The 19,501-nt window shown below is 35.4% G+C and overlaps 8 non-coding genes across 8 annotated transcripts; all 8 read right to left on the minus strand.

Annotated features, from left to right (window-relative positions):
• Window positions 1-1,439: 1,439 nt before the first annotated feature.
• Window positions 1,440-1,511, minus strand: trnac-gca (transfer RNA cysteine (anticodon GCA)). The gene has a single exon. It is a non-coding gene; the product is annotated as a tRNA-Cys (tRNA).
• Window positions 1,512-4,000: 2,489 nt separating this feature from the next.
• Window positions 4,001-4,072, minus strand: trnac-gca (transfer RNA cysteine (anticodon GCA)). Its single transcript has one exon. It is a non-coding gene; the product is annotated as a tRNA-Cys (tRNA).
• Window positions 4,073-6,530: 2,458 nt separating this feature from the next.
• Window positions 6,531-6,602, minus strand: trnac-gca (transfer RNA cysteine (anticodon GCA)). The gene has a single exon. It is a non-coding gene; the product is annotated as a tRNA-Cys (tRNA).
• A 2,463-nt stretch (window positions 6,603-9,065) lies between these two features.
• trnac-gca (transfer RNA cysteine (anticodon GCA)) lies at window positions 9,066-9,137 on the minus strand. Its single transcript has one exon. It is a non-coding gene; the product is annotated as a tRNA-Cys (tRNA).
• A 2,485-nt stretch (window positions 9,138-11,622) lies between these two features.
• On the minus strand, window positions 11,623-11,694 carry trnac-gca (transfer RNA cysteine (anticodon GCA)). The gene has a single exon. It is a non-coding gene; the product is annotated as a tRNA-Cys (tRNA).
• A 2,485-nt stretch (window positions 11,695-14,179) lies between these two features.
• On the minus strand, window positions 14,180-14,251 carry trnac-gca (transfer RNA cysteine (anticodon GCA)). The gene has a single exon. It is a non-coding gene; the product is annotated as a tRNA-Cys (tRNA).
• Window positions 14,252-16,718: 2,467 nt separating this feature from the next.
• trnac-gca (transfer RNA cysteine (anticodon GCA)) lies at window positions 16,719-16,790 on the minus strand. The gene has a single exon. It is a non-coding gene; the product is annotated as a tRNA-Cys (tRNA).
• Window positions 16,791-19,253: 2,463 nt separating this feature from the next.
• Window positions 19,254-19,325, minus strand: trnac-gca (transfer RNA cysteine (anticodon GCA)). The gene has a single exon. It is a non-coding gene; the product is annotated as a tRNA-Cys (tRNA).
• Window positions 19,326-19,501: the final 176 nt, after the last annotated feature.

The raw sequence follows: 19,501 nt of genomic DNA on the forward strand, positions 1-19,501 counted from the left end.
AAAGTGCTAAATACGGTTTGCGTCCACACTACGCAGCATTTAATACCGTACTCGAGACCACCTCAGGAGGTAGTCTCGAGTCCGGTTCTAATTAGATCGCATCAGGTAGTGCGGTTTATCAGAAGTGTGGACGCTGTAATACCAAACTACATGTTTTGTGTATCCTCCAATATCCCAAAATGCTTTGTGGTATGTTTGGCGAAATACTCAGAGCAGGCACCTGAAGGAGTTGCTATCACTGTACACTCCGCACTAGGTATTCATTTTTATGCTTCAAAAAATCTTTCAGGACATCTCTGTTAAACTAGTGGGGAAAATCGTATTTTTCTTGAATCGTACTTGTACTTGCTAGAACCAAAGTCATTGTATTTATCTTGCTCTTAACCGTATTATTACTTGTACTGTGATCCTTGAAATGTATTTTTGTTTACGACTGTAAGTCGCCCAGGATAAGGGCGGCTGCTAAGAAATAAATAAATAAATAAATAAATAAAAATAATAATAATAATAATAATAATAATAATAAATAAATAAACAAAAACACAGCGTTAAATTAGGCGACTGCAAAAATGAAATGCGAGTTAAAAGTAGGATCGGGAATGAACAAATTACGTATTTTGTCAGCTCTGTTTGAAATAAAATTAAGAGGACCAGAATTAGGCTCAGGCAAGATATGAAGGTAAAAACAAAGATTGTTTTGTAATTAACAGCTTTTTCTGAGTTTAATTCTAAAACAGAATCAGCTCAATGTGTTTAAAGGGACTTCACCTGATTAAAAATAAAACCTGAAAACTTCAAGCCCTACTTGTGTGTGTGTTCGGATTTACTTTTTCCGCAATACTGGTAATATTTAATTTATGCAATATTTAATTTATGCAAACTGCAGTTACTGACAGGCTTGATAATTGAGGCAATACTGAATCTTTCAGTTAATTCTTATGAAAAAATAAATAAAAAATTGGTGTATGCTACAGCCGGTAGATGGTGTCAAGTATTAAAAAAAAAATACTATTTGCAAAATAGTATTTACTAATTTCTATTGATAATATATTTCTGGCAACCTATTTTATGTTTGTATTTTAAATACATTTGGAGACCAGTGTTGTCTTTTTAAATATTTTCCGTGACTATGTTGCCATCCTTGGCGTTCACTGTTAACCGAAAGGTTTGTGGTTTGAGCTCAAACAGGAACTCTTTTTTATATTAAACTGGCCAGCCAGATTGCCTTCCCAGGCGGCCTTCTCAAGAGAGGCCAAGCTTCTAATTTCTCCAGTTGTAAAGGGTGCGGTGGCCAAGTGGTAAGGTGTTTGGTCCCGTAAATTGAGGATCACGTCTTCAAACCCTGTCTGTACCTTGTTGCTGTCTTTGAAACACTATTTTTTGCTTCTAGCTGAAATAAAAAATGTTAACGTGCATTTTGTATTTTAATTTAGAAAAAAAGGGGGCACTCGGATTTGAACCGGGGACCTCTTGATCTGCAGGCAAATGCTCTACCACTGAGCTATACCCCCAACTCACTAGCCTATTCCAGCTATGCCCTTTTCTGCCAAGCACAACCAACGGTGCCGAGCTGCAGTTTCAGAAATGCAACACATCAATGGCTAGTTATTTTTTACCTTGTGTCCCGCAGCAATATTTTTCAACAAAACATTCAAGAAGTATTGTATAAGGTCCGTCAAGTAATAGAATAACACGTTGTTATACATGTATCTCTTTGAAAACACTAAGCGAAATAGATAATAATCAGAAAATGCTTAACGTTTTTTATTTTAAGAAATTAAACTAAATACAAAATATAGTGTTGAAAAAAAGAGAGAAGCTTTATGGTTTCTGAAGTACGTTATAACGTTCCCCAAAATGTTCTGAAAACAAGGACACCAAGTCCAAGATGCCACTGTAACACATTTTTTAGTGCATTTTGTTTTTATTGGAAGAGAGTCAAATACAGCCAAAAAATGTCTGGTCATGGGGGGAGCATCCCACTGAAAAACACTCGGTCCTTCAAAGGGTTTAGCAAAGGTTGGTTTGCTTGAGCTCACCCTAGAAAAGTGGTTGTTACTTTATTTTTTAATATATTAAATTGAAAGCCACAGCTTGCCTTGTCAGACGTCTTTGACAGATTATTTAAGAAGCGCCATGCTTTGCATTCTTATGACAGTCATCATTTTCATGTTACGTATTCTTCATGGTAACAGTGAAGATGCTTTCCAAGTCAATTTCTATAAATATAAGGGGACACTCTGATATTCCTTTTTACATGTTATGTCCGAGATTGGTTAAATGTAATTTTTTATTAAATGTTTCCATTAAGATTCAACTCACAGCACAACAATTTGTTATCTTATGGTGCTGCTACAGTTGTATTGATTTAAAAACTACATACTATTAGCATGTGCCTTGTTTTATGGTTACTCCTTACTCAGCAATGCGACCATAGCTTCACTCTAATATGAACTCCATTGAATGTAAAACAAAGGCCCTGTCCACACTATGCCTTTAAACCGTATTAGTTGCGTTTAAGCCGGCTTAAAAGTGCTAAATACGGTTTGCGTCCACACTACGCAGCATTTAATACCGTACTCGAGACCACCTCAGGAGGTAGTCTCGAGTCCGGTTCTAATTAGATCGCATCAGGTAGTGCGGTTTATCAGAAGTGTGGACGCTGTAATACCAAACTACATGTTTTGTGTATCCTCCAATATCCCAAAATGCTTTGTGGTATGTTTGGCGAAATACTCAGAGCAGGCGCCTGAAGGAGTTGCTATCACTGTACACTCCGCACTAGGTATTCATTTTTATGCTTCAAAAAATCTTTCAGGACATCTCTGTTAAACTAGTGGGGAAAATCGTATTTTTCTTGAATCGTACTTGTACTTGCTAGAACCAAAGTCATTGTATTTATCTTGCTCTTAACCGTATTATTACTTGTACTGTGATCCTTGAAATGTATTTTTGTTTACGACTGTAAGTCGCCCAGGATAAGGGCGGCTGCTAAGAAATAAATAAATAAATAAATAAATAAATAAATAAAAATAATAATAATAATAATAATAATAATAATAATAATAATAATAATAATAATAATAAATAAATAAACAAAAACACAGCGTTAAATTAGGCGACTGCAAAAATGAAATGCGAGTTAAAAGTAGGATCGGGAATGAACAAATTACGTATTTTGTCAGCTCTGTTTGAAATAAAATTAAGAGGACCAGAATTAGGCTCAGGCAAGATATGAAGGTAAAAACAAAGATTGTTTTGTAATTAACAGCTTTTTCTGAGTTTAATTCTAAAACAGAATCAGCTCAATGTGTTTAAAGGGACTTCACCTGATTAAAAATAAAACCTGAAAACTTCAAGCCCTACTTGTGTGTGTGTTCGGATTTACTTTTTCCGCAATACTGGTAATATTTAATTTATGCAATATTTAATTTATGCAAACTGCAGTTACTGACAGGCTTGATAATTGAGGCAATACTGAATCTTTCAGTTAATTCTTATGAAAAAATAAATAAAAAATTGGTGTATGCTACAGCCGGTAGATGGTGTCAAGTATTAAAAAAAAAATACTATTTGCAAAATAGTATTTACTAATTTCTATTGATAATATATTTCTGGCAACCTATTTTATGTTTGTATTTTAAATACATTTGGAGACCAGTGTTGTCTTTTTAAATATTTTCCGTGACTATGTTGCCATCCTTGGCGTTCACTGTTAACCGAAAGGTTTGTGGTTTGAGCTCAAACAGGAACTCTTTTTTATATTAAACTGGCCAGCCAGATTGCCTTCCCAGGCGGCCTTCTCAAGAGAGGCCAAGCTTCTAATTTCTCCAGTTGTAAAGGGTGCGGTGGCCAAGTGGTAAGGTGTTTGGTCCCGTAAATTGAGGATCACGTCTTCAAACCCTGTCTGTACCTTGTTGCTGTCTTTGAAACACTATTTTTTGCTTCTAGCTGAAATAAAAAATGTTAACGTGCATTTTGTATTTTAATTTAGAAAAAAAGGGGGCACTCGGATTTGAACCGGGGACCTCTTGATCTGCAGTCAAATGCGCTACCACTGAGCTATACCCCCAACTCACTAGCCTATTCCAGCTATGCCCTTTTCTGCCAAGCACAACCAACGGTGCCGAGCTGCAGTTTCAGAAATGCAACACATCAATGGCTAGTTATTTTTTACCTTGTGTCCCGCAGCAATATTTTTCAACAAAACATTCAAGAAGTATTGTATAAGGTCCGTCAAGTAATAGAATAACACGTTGTTATACATGTATCTCTTTGAAAACACTAAGCGAAATAGATAATAATCAGAAAATGCTTAACGTTTTTTATTTCAAGAAATTAAACTAAATACAAAATATAGTGTTGAAAAAAAGAGAGAAGCTTTATGGTTTCTGAAGTACGTTATAACGTTCCCCACAATGTTCTGAAAACAAGGACACCAAGTCCAAGATGCCACTGTAACACATTTTTTAGTGCATTTTGTTTTTATTGGAAGAGAGTCAAATACAGCCAAAAAATGTCTGGTCATGGGGGGAGCATCCCACTGAAAAACACTCGGTCCTTCAAAGGGTTTAGCAAAGGTTGGTTTGCTTGAGCTCACCCTAGAAAAGTGGTTGTTACTTTATTTTTTAATATATTAAATTGAAAGCCACAGCTTGCCTTGTCAGACGTCTTTGACAGATTATTTAAGAAGCGCCATGCTTTGCATTCTTATGACAGTCATCATTTTCATGTTACGTATTCTTCATGGTAACAGTGAAGATGCTTTCCAAGTCAATTTCTATAAATATAAGGGGACACTCTGATATTCCTTTTTACATGTTATGTCCGAGATTGGTTAAATGTAATTTTTTATTAAATGTTTCCATTAAGATTCAACTCACAGCACAACAATTTGTTATCTTATGGTGCTGCTACAGTTGTATTGATTTAAAAACTACATACTATTAGCATGTGCCTTGTTTTATGGTTACTCCTTACTCAGCAATGTGACCATAGCTTCACTCTAATATGAACTCCATTGAATGTAAAACAAAGGCCCTGTCCACACTATGCCTTTAAACCGTATTAGTTGCGTTTAAGCCGGCTTAAAAGTGCTAAATACGGTTTGCGTCCACACTACGCAGCATTTAATACCGTACTCGAGACCACCTCAGGAGGTAGTCTCGAGTCCGGTTCTAATTAGATCGCATCAGGTAGTGCGGTTTATCAGAAGTGTGGACGCTGTAATACCAAACTACATGTTTTGTGTATCCTCCAATATCCCAAAATGCTTTGTGGTATGTTTGGCGAAATACTCAGAGCAGGCGCCTGAAGGAGTTGCTATCACTGTACACTCCGCACTAGGTATTCATTTTTATGCTTCAAAAAATCTTTCAGGACATCTCTGTTAAACTAGTGGGGAAAATCGTATTTTTCTTGAATCGTACTTGTACTTGCTAGAACCAAAGTCATTGTATTTATCTTGCTCTTAACCGTATTATTACTTGTACTGTGATCCTTGAAATGTATTTTTGTTTACGACTGTAAGTCGCCCAGGATAAGGGCGGCTGCTAAGAAATAAATAAATAAATAAATAAATAAATAAATAATAATAATAATAATAATAATAATAATAAATAAATAAACAAAAACACAGCGTTAAATTAGGCGACTGCAAAAATGAAATGCGAGTTAAAAGTAGGATCGGGAATGAACAAATTACGTATTTTGACAGCTCTGTTTGAAATAAAATTAAGAGGACCAGAATTAGGCTCAGGCAAGATATGAAGGTAAAAACAAAGATTGTTTTGTAATTAACAGCTTTTTCTGAGTTTAATTCTAAAACAGAATCAGCTCAATTTGTTTAAAGGGACTTCACCTGATTAAAAATAAAACCTGAAAACTTCAAGCCCTACTTGTGTGTGTGTTTGGATTTACTTTTTCCGCAATACTGGTAATATTTAATTTATGCAATATTTAATTTATGCAAACTGCAGTTACTGACAGGCTTGATAATTGAGGCAATACTGAATCTTTCAGTTAATTCTTATGAAAAAATAAATAAAAAATTGGTGTATGCTACAGCCGGTAGATGGTGTCAAGTATTAAAAAAAAAATACTATTTGCAAAATAGTATTTACTAATTTCTATTGATAATATATTTCTGGCAACCTATTTTATGTTTGTATTTTAAATACATTTGGAGACCACTGTTGTCTTTTTAAATATTTTCCGTGACTATGTTGCCATCCTTGGCATTCACTGTTAACCGAAAGGTTTGTGGTTTGAGCTCAAACAGGAACTCTTTTTTATAATAAACTGGCCAGCCAGATTGCCTTCCCAGGCGGCCTTCTCAAGAGAGGCCAAGCTTCTAATTTCTCCAGTTGTAAAGGGTGCGGTGGCCAAGTGGTAAGGTGTTTGGTCCCGTAAATTGAGGATCACGTCTTCAAACCCTGTCTGTACCTTGTTGCTGTCTTTGAAACACTATTTTTTGCTTCTAGCTGAAATAAAAAATGTTAACGTGCATTTTGTATTTTAATTTAGAAAAAAGGGGGCACTCGGATTTGAACCGGGGACCTCTTGACCTGCAGTCAAATGCTCTACCACTGAGCTATACCCCCAACTCACTAGCCTAGTCCAGCTATGCCCTTTTCTGCCAAGCACAACCAACGGTGCCGAGCTGCAGTTTCAGAAATGCAACCTATCAATGGCTAGTTATTTTTTACCTTGTGTCCCGCAGCAATATTTTTCAACAAAACATTCAAGAAGTATTGTATAAGGTCCGTCAAGTAATAGAATAACACGTTGTTATACATGTATCTCTTTGAAAACACTAAGCGAAATAGATAATAATCAGAAAATGCTTAACGTTTTTTATTTCAAGAAATTAAACTAAATACAAAATATAGTGTTGAAAAAAAGAGAGAAGCTTTATGGTTTCTGAAGTACGTTATAACGTTCCCCAAAATGTTCTGAAAACAAGGACACCAAGTCCAAGATGCCACTGTAACACATTTTTTAGTGCATTTTGATTTTATTGGAAGAGAGTCAAATACAGCCAAAAAATGTCTGGTCATGGGGGGAGCATCCCACTGAAAAACACTCGGTCCTTCAAAGGGTTTAGCAAAGGTTGGTTTGCTTGAGCTCACCCTAGAAAAGTGGTTGTTACTTTATTTTTTAATATATTAAATTGAAAGCCACAGCTTGCCTTGTCAGACGTCTTTGACAGATTATTTAAGAAGCACCATGCTTTGCATTCTTATGACAGTCATCATTTTCATTTTACGTATTCTTCATGGTAACAGTGAAGATGCTTTCCAAGTCAATTTCTATAAATATAAGGGGACACTCTGATATTCCTTTTTACATGTTATGTCCGAGATTGGTTAAATGTAATTTTTTATTAAATGTTTCCATTAAGATTCAACTCACAGCACAACAATTTGTTATCTTATGGTGCTGCTACAGTTGTATTGATTTAAAAACTACATACTATTAGCATGTGCCTTGTTTTATGGTTACTCCTTACTCAGCAATGCGACCATAGCTTCACTCTAATATGAACTCCATTGAATGTAAAACAAAGGCCCTGTCCACACTATGCCTTTAAACCGTATTAGTTGCGTTTAAGCCGGCTTAAAAGTGCTAAATACGGTTTGCGTCCACACTACGCAGCATTTAATACCGTACTCGAGACCACCTCAGGAGGTAGTCTCGAGTCCGGTTCTAATTAGATCGCATCAGGTAGTGCGGTTTATCAGAAGTGTGGACGCTGTAATACCAAACTACATGTTTTGTGTATCCTCCAATATCCCCAAATGCTTTGTGGTATGTTTGGCGAAATACTCAGAGCAGGCGCCTGAAGGAGTTGCTATCACTGTACACTCCGCACTAGGTATTCATTTTTATGCTTCAAAAAATCTTTCAGGACATCTCTGTTAAACTAGTGGGGAAAATCGTATTTTTCTTGAATCGTACTTGTACTTGCTAGAACCAAAGTCATTGTATTTATCTTGCTCTTAACCGTATTATTACTTGTACTGTGATCCTTGAAATGTATTTTTGTTTACGACTGTAAGTCGCCCAGGATAAGGGCGGCTGCTAAGAAATAAATAAATAAATAAATAAATAAATAAATAAATAATAATAATAATAATAATAATAATAATAAATAAATAAACAAAAACACAGCGTTAAATTAGGGGACTACAAAAATGAAATACGAGTTAAAAGTAGGATCGGGAATGAACAAATTACGTATTTTGTCAGCTCTGTTTGAAATAAAATTAAGAGGACCAGAATTAGGCTCAGGCAAGATATGAAGGTAAAAACAAAGATTGTTTTGTAATTAACAGCTTTTTCTGAGTTTAATTCTAAAACAGAATCAGCTCAATGTGTTTAAAGGGACTTCACCTGATTAAAAATAAAACCTGAAAACTTCAAGCCCTACTTGTGTGTGTGTTTGGATTTACTTTTTCCGCAATACTGGTAATATTTAATTTATGCAATATTTAATTTATGCAAACTGCAGTTACTGACAAGCTTGATAATTGAGGCAATACTGAATCTTTCAGTTAATTCTTATGAAAAAATAAATAAAAAATTGGTGTATGCTACAGCCGGTAGATGGTGTCAAGTATTAAAAAAAAAATACTATTTGCAAAATAGTATTTACTAATTTCTATTGATAATATATTTCTGGCAACCTATTTTATGTTTGTATTTTAAATACATTTGGAGACCACTGTTGTCTTTTTAAATATTTTCCGTGACTATGTTGCCATCCTTGGCGTTCACTGTTAACCGAAAGGTTTGTGGTTTGAGCTCAAACAGGAACTCTTTTTTATATTAAACTGGCCAGCCAGATTGCCTTCCCAGGCGGCCTTCTCAAGAGAGGCCAAGCTTCTAATTTCTCCAGTTGTAAAGGGTGCGGTGGCCAAGTGGTAAGGTGTTTGGTCCCGTAAATTGAGGATCACGTCTTCAAACCCTGTCTGTACCTTGTTGCTGTCTTTGAAACACTATTTTTTGCTTCTAGCTGAAATAAAACATGTTAACGTGCATTTTGTATTTTAATTTAGAAAAAAAGGAGGCACTCGGATTTGAACCGGGGACCTCTCGATCTGCAGTCAAATGCTCTACCACTGAGCTATACCCCCAACTCGCTAGCCTATTCCAGCTATGCCCTTTTCTGCCAAGCACAACCAACGGTGCCGAGCTGCAGTTTCAGAACTGCAACCTATCAATGGCTAGTTATTTTTTACCTTGTGTCCCGCAGCAATATTTTTCAACAAAACATTCAAGAAGTATTGTATAAGGTCCGTCAAGTAATAGAATAACACGTTGTTATACATGTATCTCTTTGAAAACACTAAGCGAAATAGATAATAATCAGAAAATGCTTAACGTTTTTTATTTCAAGAAATTAAACTAAATACAAAATATAGTGTTGAAAAAAAGAGAGAAGCTTTATGGTTTCTGAAGTACGTTCCCCAAAATGTTCTGAAAACAAGGACACCAAGTCCAAGATGCCACTGTAACACATTTTTTAGTGCATTTTGTTTTTATTGGAAGAGAGTCAAATACAGCCAAAAAATGTCTGGTCATGGGGGGAGCATCCCACTGAAAAACACTCGGTCCTTCAAAGGGTTTAGCAAAGGTTGGTTTGCTTGAGCTCACCCTAGAAAAGTGGTTGTTACTTTATTTTTTAATATATTAAATTGAAAGCCACAGCTTGCCTTGTCAGACGTCTTTGACAGATTATTTAAGAAGCACCATGCTTTGCATTCTTATGACAGTCATCATTTTCATGTTACGTATTCTTCATGGTAACAGTGAAGATGCTTTCCAAGTCAATTTCTATAAATATAAGGGGACACTCTGATATTCCTTTTTACATGTTATGTCCGAGATTGGTTAAATGTAATTTTTTATTAAATGTTTCCATTAAGATTCAACTCACAGCACAACAATTTGTTATCTTATGGTGCTGCTACAGTTGTATTGATTTAAAAACTACATACTATTAGCATGTGCCTTGTTTTATGGTTACTCCTTACTCAGCAATGCGACCATAGCTTCACTCTAATATGAACTCCATTGAATGTAAAACAAAGGCCCTGTCCACACTATGCCTTTAAACCGTATTAGTTGCGTTTAAGCCGGCTTAAAAGTGCTAAATACGGTTTGCGTCCACACTACGCAGCATTTAATACCGTACTCGAGACCACCTCAGGAGGTAGTCTCGAGTCCGGTTCTAATTAGATCGCATCAGGTAGTGCGGTTTATCAGAAGTGTGGACGCTGTAATACCAAACTACATGTTTTGTGTATCCTCCAATATCCCAAAATGCTTTGTGGTATGTTTGGCGAAATACTCAGAGCAGGCGCCTGAAGGAGTTGCTATCACTGTACACTCCGCACTAGGTATTCATTTTTATGCTTCAAAAAATCTTTCAGGACATCTCTGTTAAACTAGTGGGGAAAATCGTATTTTTCTTGAATCGTACTTGTACTTGCTAGAACCAAAGTCATTGTATTTATCTTGCTGTTAACCGTATTATTACTTGTACTGTGATCCTTGAAATGTATTTTTGTTTACGACTGTAAGTCGCCCAGGATAAGGGCGGCTGCTAAGAAAGAATGAAAGAAAGAAATAAAGAAATAAATAAATAAATAAATAAATAAATAAATAAATAAATAATAATAATAATAATAATAATAATAAATAAATAAATAAACAAAAACACAGCGTTAAATTAGGCGACTGCAAAAATGAAATGCGAGTTAAAAGTAGGATCGGGAATGAACAAATTACGTATTTTGTCAGCTCTGTTTGAAATAAAATTAAGAGGACCAGAATTAGGCTCAGACAAGATATGAAGGTAAAAAAAAAGATTGTTTTGTAATTAACAGCTTTTTCTGAGTTTAATTCTAAAACAGAATCAGCTCAATGTGTTTAAAGGGACTTCACCTGATTAAAAATAAAACCTGAAAACTTCAAGCCCTACTTGTGTGTGTGTTCGGATTTACTTTTTCCGCAATACTGGTAATATTTAATTTATGCAATATTTAATTTATGCAAACTGCAGTTACTGACAGGCTTGATAATTGAGGCAATACTGAATCTTTCAGTTAATTCTTATGAAAAAATAAATAAAAAATTGGTGTATGCTACAGCCGGTAGATGGTGTCAAGTATTAAAAAAAAAATACTATTTGCAAAATAGTATTTAATAATTTCTATTGATAATATATTTCTGGCAACCTATTTTATGTTTGTATTTTAAATACATTTGGAGACCAGTGTTGTCTTTTTAAATATTTTCCGTGACTATGTTGCCATCCTTGGCGTTCACTGTTAACCGAAAGGTTTGTGGTTTGAGCTCAAACAGGAACTCTTTTTTATATTAAACTGGCCAGCCAGATTGCCTTCCCAGGCGGCCTTCTCAAGAGAGGCCAAGCTTCTAATTTCTCCAGTTGTAAAGGGTGCGGTGGCCAAGTGGTAAGGTGTTTGGTCCCGTAAATTGAGGATCACGTCTTCAAACCCTGTCTGTACCTTGTTGCTGTCTTTGAAACACTATTTTTTGCTTCTAGCTGAAATAAAAAATGTTAACGTGCATTTTGTATTTTAATTTAGAAAAAAAAAGGGGCACTCGGATTTGAACCGGGGACCTCTTGAGCTGCAGTCAAATGCTCTACCACTGAGCTATACCCCCAACTCACTAGCCTATTCCAGCTATGCCCTTTTCTGCCAAGCACAACCAACGGTTCCAAGCTGCAGTTTCAGAAATGCAACCTATCAATGGCTAGTTATTTTTTACCTTGTGTCCAGCATGCAATATTTTTAAACAAAACATTCAAGAAGTATTGTATAAGGTCCTTCAAGTAATAGAATAACACGTTGTTATACATGTATCTCTTTGAAAACACTAAGCGAAATAGATAATAATCAGAAAATGCTTAAAGTTTTTTATTTCAAGAAATTAAACTAAATACAAAATATAGTGTTGAAAAAAAGAGAGAAGCTTTATGGTTTCGGAAGTACGTTATAACGTTCCCCAAAATGTTCTGAAAACAAGGACACCAAGTCCAAGATGCCACTGTAACACATTTTTTAGTGCATTTTGTTTTTATTGGAAGAGAGTCAAATACAGCCAAAAAATGTCTGGTCATGGGGGGAGCATCCCACTGAAAAACACTCGGTCCTTCAAAGGGTTTAGCAAAGGTTGGTTTGCTTGAGCTCACCCTAGAAAAGTGGTTGTTACTTTATTTTTTAATATATTAAATTGAAAGCCACAGCTTGCCTTGTCAGACGTCTTTGACAGATTATTTAAGAAGCGCCATGCTTTGCATTCTTATGACAGTCATCATTTTCATGTTACGTATTCTTCATGGTAACAGTGAAGATGCTTTCCAAGTCAATTTCTATAAATATAAGGGGACACTCTGATATTCCTTTTTACGTTATGTCCGAGATTGGTTAAATGTAATTTTTTATTAAATGTTTCCATTAAGATTCAACTCACAGCACAACAATTTGTTATCTTATGGTGCTGCTACAGTTGTATTGATTTAAAAACTACATACTATTAGCATGTGCCTTGTTTTATGGTTACTCCTTACTCAGCAATGCGACCATAGCTTCACTCTAATATGAACTCCATTGAATGTAAAACAAAGGCCCTGTCCACACTATGCCTTTAAACCGTATTAGTTGCGTTTAAGCCGGCTTAAAAGTGCTAAATACGGTTTGCGTCCACACTACGCAGCATTTAATACCGTACTCGAGACCACCTCAGGAGGTAGTCTCGAGTCCGGTTCTAATTAGATCGCATCAGGTAGTGCGGTTTATCAGAAGTGTGGACGCTGTAATACCAAACTACATGTTTTGTGTATCCTCCAATATCCCAAAATGCTTTGTGGTATGTTTGGCGAAATACTCAGAGCAGGCGCCTGAAGGAGTTGCTATCACTGTACACTCCGCACTAGGTATTCATTTTTATGCTTCAAAAAATCTTTCAGGACATCTCTGTTAAACTAGTGGGGAAAATCGTATTTTTCTTGAATCGTACTTGTACTTGCTAGAACCAAAGTCATTGTATTTATCTTGCTGTTAACCGTATTATTACTTGTACTGTGATCCTTGAAATGTATTTTTGTTTACGACTGTAAGTCGCCCAGGATAAGGGCGGCTGCTAAGAAAGAATGAAAGAAATAAATAAATAAATAAATAAATAAATAAATAAATAAATAAAAATAATAATAATAATAATAATAATAATAAATAAATAAATAAACAAAAACACAGCGTTAAATTAGGCGACTGCAAAAATGAAATGCGAGTTAAAAGTAGGATCGGGAATGAACAAATTACGTATTTTGTCAGCTCTGTTTGAAATAAAATTAAGAGGACCAGAATTAGGCTCAGGCAAGATATGAAGGTAAAAAAAAAGATTGTTTTGTAATTAACAGCTTTTTCTGAGTTTAATTCTAAAACAGAATCAGCTCAATGTGTTTAAAGGGACTTCACCTGATTAAAAATAAAACCTGAAAACTTCAAGCCCTACTTGTGTGTGTGTTCGGATTTACTTTTTCCGCAATACTGGTAATATTTAATTTATGCAATATTTAATTTATGCAAACTGCAGTTACTGACAGGCTTGATAATTGAGGCAATACTGAATCTTTCAGTTAATTCTTATGAAAAAATAAATAAAAAATTGGTGTATGCTACAGCCGGTAGATGGTGTCAAGTATTAAAAAAAAAATACTATTTGCAAAATAGTATTTACTAATTTCTATTGATAATATATTTCTGGCAACCTATTTTATGTTTGTATTTTAAATACATTTGGAGACCAGTGTTGTCTTTTTAAATATTTTCCGTGACTATGTTGCCATCCTTGGCGTTCACTGTTAACCGAAAGGTTTGTGGTTTGAGCTCAAACAGGAACTCTTTTTTATATTAAACTGGCCAGCCAGATTGCCTTCCCAGGCGGCCTTCTCAAGAGAGGCCAAGCTTCTAATTTCTCCAGTTGTAAAGGGTGCGGTGGCCAAGTGGTAAGGTGTTTGGTCCCGTAAATTGAGGATCACGTCTTCAAACCCTGTCTGTACCTTGTTGCTGTCTTTGAAACACTATTTTTTGCTTCTAGCTGAAATAAAAAATGTTAACGTGCATTTTGTATTTTAATTTAGAAAAAAAGGGGGCACTCGGATTAGAACCGGGGACCTCTTGATCTGCAGTCAAATGCTCTACCACTGAGCTATACCCCCAACTCACTAGCCTATTCCAGCTATGCCCTTTTCTGCCAAGCACAACCAACGGTGCCGAGCTGCAGTTTCAGAAATGCAACCTATCAATGGCTAGTTATTTTTTACCTTGTGTCCCGCAGCAATATTTTTCAACAAAACATTCAAGAAGTATTGTATAAGGTCCGTCAAATAATAGAATAACACGTTGTTATACATGTATCTCTTTGAAAACACTAAGCGAAATAGATAATAATCAGAAAATGCTTAACGTTTTTTATTTCAAGAAATTAAACTAAATACAAAATATAGTGTAGAAAAAAAGAGAGAAGCTTTATGGTTTCTGAAGTACGTTATAACGTTCCCCCAAATGTTCTGAAAACAAAGACACCAAGTCCAAGATGCCACTGTAACACATTTTTTAGTGCATTTTGTTTTTATTGGAAGAGAGTCAAATACAGCCAAAAAATGTCTGGTCATGGGGGGAGCATCCCACTGAAAAACACTCGGTCCTTCAAAGGGTTTAGCAAAGGTTGGTTTGCTTGAGCTCACCCTAGAAAAGTGGTTGTTACTTTATTTTTTAATATATTAAATTGAAAGCCACAGCTTGCCTTGTCAGACGTCTTTGACAGATTATTTAAGAAGCGCCATGCTTTGCATTCTTATGACAGTCATCATTTTCATGTTACGTATTCTTCATGGTAACAGTGAAGATGCTTTCCAAGTCAATTTCTATAAATATAAGGGGACACTCTGATATTCCTTTTTACATGTTATGTCCGAGATTGGTTAAATGTAATTTTTTATTAAATGTTTCCATTAAGATTCAACTCACAGCACAACAATTTGTTATCTTATGGTGCTGCTACAGTTGTATTGATTTAAAAACTACATACTATTAGCATGTGCCTTGTTTTATGGTTACTCCTTACTCAGCAATGCGACCATAGCTTCACTCTAATATGAACTCCATTGAATGTAAAACAAAGGCCCTGTCCACACTATGCCTTTAAACCGTATTAGTTGCGTTTAAGCCGGCTTAAAAGTGCTAAATACGGTTTGCGTCCACACTACGCAGCATTTAATACCGTACTCGAGACCACCTCAGGAGGTAGTCTCGAGTCCGGTTCTAATTAGATCGCATCAGGTAGTGCGGTTTATCAGAAGTGTGGACGCTGTAATACCAAACTACATGTTTTGTGTATCCTCCAATATCCCCAAATGCTTTGTGGTATGTTTGGCGAAATACTGAGAGCAGGCGCCTGAAGGAGTTGCTATCACTGTACACTCCGCACTAGGTATTCATTTTTATGCTTCAAAAAATCTTTCAGGACATCTCTGTTAAACTAGTGGGGAAAATCGTATTTTTCTTGAATCGTACTTGTACTTGCTAGAACCAAAGTCATTGTATTTCTCTTGCTCTTAACCGTATTATTACTTGTACTGTGATCCTTGAAATGTATTTTTGTTTACGACTGTAAGTCGCCCAGGATAAGGGCGGCTGCTAAGAAATAAATAAATAAATAAATAAATAAATAAATAAATAAATAATAATAATAATAATAATAATAATAATAAATAAATAAACAAAAACACAGCGTTAAATTAGGTGACTGCAAAAATGAAATGCGAGTTAAAAGTAGGATCGGGAATGAACAAATTACGTATTTTGTCAGCTCTGTTTGAAATAAAATTAAGAGGACCAGAATTAGGCTCAGGCAAGATATGAAGGTAAAAACAAAGATTGTTTTGTAATTAACAGCTTTTTCTGAGTTTAATTATAAAACAGAATCAGCTCAATTTGTTTAAAGGGACTTCACCTGATTAAAAATAAAACCTGAAAACTTCAAGCCCTACTTGTGTGTGTGTTCGGATTTACTTTTTCCGCAATACTGGTAATATTTAATTTATGCAATATTTAATTTATGCAAACTGCAGTTACTGACAGGCTTGATAATTGAGGCAATACTGAATCTTTCAGTTAATTCTTATGAAAAAATAAATAAAAAATTGGTGTATGCTACAGCCGGTAGATGGTGTCAAGTATTAAAAAAAAAATACTATTTGCAAAATAGTATTTACTAATTTCTATTGATAATATATTTCTGACAACCTATTTTATGTTTGTATTTTAAATACATTTGGAGACCACTGTTGTCTTTTTAAATATTTTCCGTGACTATGTTGCCATCCTTGGCGTTCACTGTTAACCGAAAGGTTTGTGGTTTGAGCTCAAACAGGAACTCTTTTTTGTATTAAACTGGCCAGCCAGATTGTCTTCCCAGGTGGCCTTCTCAAGAGAAGCCAAGCTTCTAATTTCTCCAGTTGTAAAGGGTGCGGTGGCCAAGTGGTAAGGTGTTTGGTCCCGTAAATTGAGGATCACGTCTTCAAACCCTGTCTGTACCTTGTTGCTGTCTTTGAAACACTATTTTTTGCTTCTAGCTGGAATAAAAAATGTTAACGTGCATTTTGTATTTTAATTTAGAAAAAAAGGGGGCACTCGGATTTGAACCGGGGACCTCTTGATCTGCAGTCAAATGCTCTACCACTGAGCTATACCCCCAACTCACTAGCCTATTCCAGCTATGCCCTTTTCTGCCAAGCACAACCAACGGTGCCGAGCTGCAGTTTCAGAAATGCAACCTATTAATGGCTAGTTATTTTTTACCTTGTGTCCCGCAGCAATATTTTTCAACAAAACATTCAAGAAGTATTGTATAAGGTCCGTCAAGTAATAGAATAACACGTTGTTATACATGTATCTCTTTGAAAACACTAAGCGAAATAGATAATAATCAGAAAATGCTTAACGTTTTTTATTTCAAGAAATTAAACTAAATACAAAATATAGTGTTGAAAAAAAGAGAGAAGCTTTATGGTTTCTGAAGTACGTTATAACGTTTCCCAAAATGTTCTGAAAACAAGGACACCAAGTCCAAGATGCCACTGTAACACATTTTTTTAGTGCATTTTGTTTTTATTGGAAGAGAGTCAAATACAGCCAAAAAATGTCTGGTCATGGGGGGAGCATCCCACTGAAAAACACTCGGTCCTTCAAAGGGTTTAGCAAAGGTTGGTTTGCTTGAGCTCACCCTAGAAAAGTGGTTGTTACTTTATTTTTTAATATATTAAATTGAAAGCCACAGCTTGCCTTGTCAGACGTCTTTGACAGATTATTTAAGAAGCGCCATGCTTTGCATTCTTATGACAGTCATCATTTTCATGTTACGTATTCTTCATGGTAACAGTGAAGATGCTTTCCAAGTCAATTTCTATAAATATAAGGGGACACTCTGATATTCCTTTTTACATGTTATGTCCGAGATTGGTTAAATGTAATTTTTTATTAAATGTTTCCATTAAGATTCAACTCACAGCACAACAATTTGTTATCTTATGGTGCTGCTACAGTTGTATTGATTTAAAAACTACATACTATTAGCATGTGCCTTGTTTTATGGTTACTCCTTACTCAGCAATGCGACCATAGCTTCACTCTAATATGAACTCCATTGAATGTAAAACAAAGGCCCTGTCCACACTATGCCTTTAAACCGTATTAGTTGCGTTTAAGCCGGCTTAAAAGTGCTAAATACGGTTTGCGTCCACACTACGCAGCATTTAATACCGTACTCGAGACCACCTCAGGAGGTAGTCTCGAGTCCGGTTCTAATTAGATCGCATCAGGTAGTGCGGTTTATCAGAAGTGTGGACGCTGTAATACCAAACTACATGTTTTGTGTATCCTCCAATATCCCAAAATGCTTTGTGGTATGTTTGGCGAAATACTCAGAGCAGGCGCCTGAAGGAGTTGCTATCACTGTACACTCCGCACTAGGTATTCATTTTTATGCTTCAAAAAATCTTTCAGGACATCTCTGTTAAACTAGTGGGGAAAATCGTATTTTTCTTGAATCGTACTTGTACTTGCTAGAACCAAAGTCATTGTATTTATCTTGCTCTTAACCGTATTATTACTTGTACTGTGATCCTTGAAATGTATTTTTGTTTACGACTGTAAGTCACCCAGGATAAGGGCGGCTGCTAAGAAATAAATAAATAAATAAATAAATAAATAAATAAATAAATAATAATAATAATAATAATAAATAAATAAATAAACAAAAACACAGCGTTAAATTAGGCGACTGCAGAAATGAAATGCGAGTTAAAAGTAGGATCGGGAATGAACAAATTACGTATTTTGTCAGCTCTGTTTGAAATAAAATTAAGAGGACCAGAATTAGGCTCAGGCAAGATATGAAGGTAAAAACAAAGATTGTTTTGTAATTAACAGCTTTTTCTGAGTTTAATTATAAAACAGAATCAGCTCAATTTGTTTAAAGGGACTTCACCTGATTAAAAATAAAACCTGAAAACTTCAAGCCCTACTTGTGTGTGTGTTCGGATTTACTTTTTCCGCAATACTGGTAATATTTAATTTATGCAATATTTAATTTATGCAAACTGCAGTTACTGACAGGCTTGATAATTGAGGCAATACTGAATCTTTCAGTTAATTCTTATGAAAAAATAAATAAAAAATTGGTGTATGCTACAGCCGGTAGATGGTGTCAAGTATTAAAAAAAAAATACTATTTGCAAAATAGTATTTACTAATTTCTATTGATAATATATTTCTGGCAACCTATTTTATGTTTGTATTTTAAATACATTTGGAGACCACTGTTGTCTTTTTAAATATTTTCCGTGACTATGTTGCCATCCTTGGCGTTCACTGTTAACCGAAAGGTTTGTGGTTTGAGCTCAAACAGGAACTCTTTTTTGTATTAAACTGGCCAGCCAGATTGCCTTCCCAGGCGGCCTTCTCAAGAGAGGCCAAGCTTCTAATTTCTCCAGTTGTAAAGGGTGCGGTGGCCAAGTGGTAAGGTGTCTGGTCCCGTAAATTGAGGATCACGTCTTCAAACCCTGTCTGTACCTTGTTGCTGTCTTTGAAACACTATTTTTTGCTTCTAGCTGAAATAAAAAATGTTAACGTGCATTTTGTATTTTAATTTAGAAAAAAAGGGGGCACTCGGATTTGAACCGGGGACCTCTTGATCTGCAGTCAAATGCTCTACCACTGAGCTATACCCCCAACTCACTAGCCTATTCCAGCTATGCCCTTTTCTGCCAAGCACAACCAACGGTGCCGAGCTGCAGTTTCAGAAATGCAACCTATCAATGGCTAGTTATTTTTTACCTTGTGTCCCGCAGCAATATTTTTCAACAAAACATTCAAGAAGTATTGTATAAGGTTCGTCAAGTAATAGA

The sequence above is a fragment of the Acipenser ruthenus genome, unplaced genomic scaffold (genome assembly GCF_902713425.1).
Source record: "Acipenser ruthenus unplaced genomic scaffold, fAciRut3.2 maternal haplotype, whole genome shotgun sequence".
Classification (NCBI taxonomy): domain Eukaryota; kingdom Metazoa; phylum Chordata; class Actinopteri; order Acipenseriformes; family Acipenseridae; genus Acipenser; species Acipenser ruthenus.